A 4,357-nucleotide genomic window follows, 5' to 3' on the forward strand; every position below is an offset into this window, starting at 1 on the left:
TGATAAGATCCCCCTCAGCCTCCTCTTCTCCAAGCTGAACAGACCCAGCTCTCCCAGCCTTTCCTCATATGGAAGGTGCTCCAGGCCCTTCATCATCGTAGTGGCCCTGCGCTGGCCCCTCTCCAGTAGCTCCTTGACCTTGTTGAGCTGAGGAGCCCAGAACTGGACACAGCACTGCAGGTGAGGCCTCACCAGCGCAGAGCGAGGGGGAGGATAACTTCCCTCAACCTGCTGGCTACGGTTTTCTTAATATAACTATGCAATTTTAAAAAGGCTCAAGTAGCCTTAAGTAACTCAAATGACTATCCACTTGCTTAACTGAAAAGCCAGTAAGTTGAACTGCAGTAACAGCATCACATTATTTGAAATGCTTTAAATGCCCATTAATTTTTTCAAAATAAGTGTTTGAGGAATTATTAACTAGTGCCTGATCCTCATTACTTTCCAGCACCAGGAGGCAAAGACTGACATCTGTCAAAGCCTTAGGGCTCTTCAGCTCAAGGAAGGATTAGAGCAGCTCCTTTGTCAGGTCTGGACAGAAAAATCCTTCTTTCACAGTTTAAGTTAAACTTAGTATAGAAAAGAGAATCTGCCTTTGGTTTTGGAGGACAAACTGGCAAACTACCATTTGAGGGAGTTTCATTAAAAACTTCCATCTGCAACTCAGCCCAGTGGGTAGGCAGGCGTCTCAACTGGTCCTCCTTGTGCTAAACTCCAAGGACCGGATAACTTCTGTCAAGTGTCCCAGTGATGGTGCACGACATCACTCCTATACATTCATTTTAATTGCAAAAATATGTTGTCCAAAAATGGCTCTGAGCTGCTGTGCGTTTGTAGTGCACTGGACTCAACCCGTCAGCATACACTCTGTCCTGTACTTCCTTAACTTTCCTGTACTCCCCTTCCAGTAAATATTGACACCTTCCAATTTATCATCCTCGTCAGGAGATGCTTTCGAATAAAAAAGTGACATTAATTTTATATTGAGAAAAAAAAATACTGAGTCAGTTGCATGAACTCTCCTGCAGACTCACCAGGAGGCGACACAGCAGCGATCTGTTAACACGGTATCTGGATAACCTTGGATATTGAAACATTTCCTCTCTGGAAGTTTTGTCCCTAACTCCATCAGTAGTAAAGTAGTAATTTATGAAGCCATGTGCTTATGAGACCAAATTTAACACCAGCATCAGCAAGCGCACAATCACCTACGACGATGGACTTGGCCCTGGCGTACGGGGTGTACCCCCTCAGTGCTGTCTGGGGTGACGCAAGGCTCATTGAGTCGCAGCAGTGACACAGTGTGTTCCAAGGGAAGTATCACAGAACTGAAAACAGGTTAAGACAGATTAGATCTTTCTACTAACACCAGTTTGGTCTTGTAATACCTTTCAGATCTGGGGAAAGTAAGGCAAGCTGAACCTCACTCTCTTGGGGCCCATCAGAAACCGCATCAGTAACATCCACCTCTTTTCCACAGACAGAAAGGTCACGATTTGGTCATACCTATACATTCATTTTCCAGAATGCTAATTACAGGAGAGACCTGCACCTTTCACTATTTTTTTCTAATCCTGTTAGGCAAAATGTTCCAGCCTACAGGAACTTATAAATGGAAGAATTCAGGGCCTTTATATTGTCTTTTACCTTTTCATTGTATAATCTTCCCTTTAACAGTCCAACAGTGTTAAAATCAACAGAGATAGCACTTTCTGTTTCTGAAATGGATTTTTGTACGGATGAGATAAGAGAAAGGTTTCCATCTCCTAGGAAAATGTACAACCCATGTCTGTCTTATGGCATCCTTAGCGGAAAATCTGTTTCTGCTATTTCTAGGAAAAGGTATCTCTTGCTCCGCAATGCCTGTATAGTGAGTTTTCCCCATCTGCTTTGAGTTATTAGCAAGGCTGTGAATCTGTGACTTGCAGTAATTACAGGTGGTTTTTGTGGTTTGTTTGATGTAATTAAGAATTGGAAATACTAAAGCTGTAAGCCCAAGAATTCTAATATTACTATTACAAGGTACTTCATTTGTCCAAAATTTATTCATAATTTTATCATGCCCAACTAACAGCTAAGTTACCTTTTTGGGGTTTTTTTAATGTACCTCAGCCAAGAAAAGTTGTGAATTCTAATGTTTAGCCACCTTACCATTCTTCAGGAATGTCTAGACAATGCTCAGGAAATAAGGTTGGGAAGTTCGTTTCAAAGAGCCACAGAAAAACATCTCTAAGACTGATACCCATCAACAGTAAATTCCATTACTTTTTCTCCAACAGTAAGGGCAGCCCAGGACACCACGTATTTCAGTAATCCCCAACTAAAGCAACTCAGCCATACCTGATCCCTGGCAAGGAGGGACACACATAGTGACCAGCAGATGCACGGCCCCTCTTTTAGAGACCTCTCTTATCTATATATTTTGGTCACATCTACAAAAGCTTGATATACCTCTTTAACTACATTCTAAGAGATGCCTTCATCTCAAATCTAAATGTTAACGCAGAAGCAGCACTTCGAAAATCAACAGAGTAACAAGGGCATTGCACCCAATGTAGTAGCAAAGCCACAATGTATTTAATAACTATCCATTAGTGTTTATTCATGAAGGGCATTAACAAGAATCTCACATGGCAGGATATCCCGCCGTATTTTCCAGCAGTTTAAAACCAATTTGTCTCCATAAATGTAATTTAGCTAGCATATACTAGTGAATCTGGCTTTTCATTTCAAATGACTGAATTCAGAGGACTATTTTGGCAAGACTGGCATTATCTGAAGAAGGATGGACAAACTTTATGCTCGCATTTCAACTTCTCTTCAATTTAGTGTTTTAAGAACGATTAAGCTATTGTTGCCCCAGGTCCCCTTCCAGCACAGACCATCTCTCTCTGCTGAGAGCAGCGACTGAACTGCTCAGTCCAGAGGGAAGGAGCTCACAGCCGGCTCCAGCCCCTTTGGCCTGCAGCTGTAAGAGGAGGTTTGTGACTGGTTTGTGATCTCTGATGCCACAGTGACCAAATTAGTGATCTGAATTGTTGGTGTGAGAACCAGAACAGTTAGATACAACCATTGGAATTACCACAATGGGTTTTTTAACTATGTACTGAATTTTGGTTAGTTTTCATGATAGGAAAAGTGGAGATTATCTGTGTTACGCATACGAAGTCTGAGAAGACCACATTCCACCTCTGTTGGAGGGACTAGATGGCAGGACACAAGCAAGCCAGGAGGTTCCTGGAATGCGTGGATGGCAGCTTCCTTCTCCAACTGACAGAGGAGCCGTATGTTTTAATAATTTGTAGCAGCATCACTTAATGATTTTAGCAGGATACTGGGAATTGATGAATTATAGCTGCATCTGTATGACTTTGTGAGGCCTCAAGCTAGTCATTAAAAAGCTGCAATTTGGGCAATGAAAAAAAAAAACCAAGATCTCAAATTAGTGGATGTTGATGCAGGGTTTCTTTTTTTTAAATGTTTGCCTTGATCTTTGTGCTTCTCTTGTACCATGCACACAATAAATCTAATGATTCATCTTTAGTACCTTCTTGGCATGCTGTGGGCATTAGTTAATGACTGCACAGCTCTTTGAAGATGTTCAGGCTTATTTTATTTTTAATTAATGTTTCCGAGCTATTTTGAGCTTCTCTGATGAAAGGGCTTAAAGCAAGTACAAAATTTCAGGTGGTTACTAGTCCAACATGCAAGAGGGCAAGAAGAGGAAGTAAAATGAGACTATGGGAGAAAGGAAACAGCTCCATTTATCAGGCAGCTGGGCTATGTAGGTAAACAATACTGAAAAAAAGTTTAAAAATTATGAGACAAGCATACTGCTCTGAGAAGTGGCCGGCACTGGGAGCACTCTAGGTTTTCTGCAGACATTCTGAGGCCCATCTCCAAGGAGTGTCAGATACTACAGTTTTATACTACAGCTCTGGCAGTTCATTCCGTCTGATGACTGGTTTTACATGCTGACAACAGACTATTCTTATCTCCTCCCTCCTTGCCCTACATACTCCTGGGACACAGAAGTGGTAGGCAAATCCACAGAGTCCTATTTGCAAGAGTTGTGGATTAGATTCTCATTAAAGTCAGCAGCAAAACTCTTTGGGCCCAATTTTATTTAAAAACAAACAAAAGTCAGCTAGGTGGTAATAGGATTTCACAAGATTTGTAATGATGTGGGTAATGCAGTTTTATGGGAGTTCAGTTCATTCCAATCTACTGCAAGATGAAGTCCAGGCCTTTGAAATAAGTTTCTGTTTGTAGTGTTCTATTTTCACTGACTCTTTCTCAGTGGATAATAATGGCTAAAAACCAAAGGAAATTGGGAGCTGCTTTGAAGTCAGCAGGA

This window comes from Eurypyga helias, unplaced genomic scaffold (assembly GCF_000690775.1).
Source record: "Eurypyga helias isolate BGI_N326 unplaced genomic scaffold, ASM69077v1 scaffold2638, whole genome shotgun sequence".
Taxonomy (NCBI): domain Eukaryota; kingdom Metazoa; phylum Chordata; class Aves; order Eurypygiformes; family Eurypygidae; genus Eurypyga; species Eurypyga helias.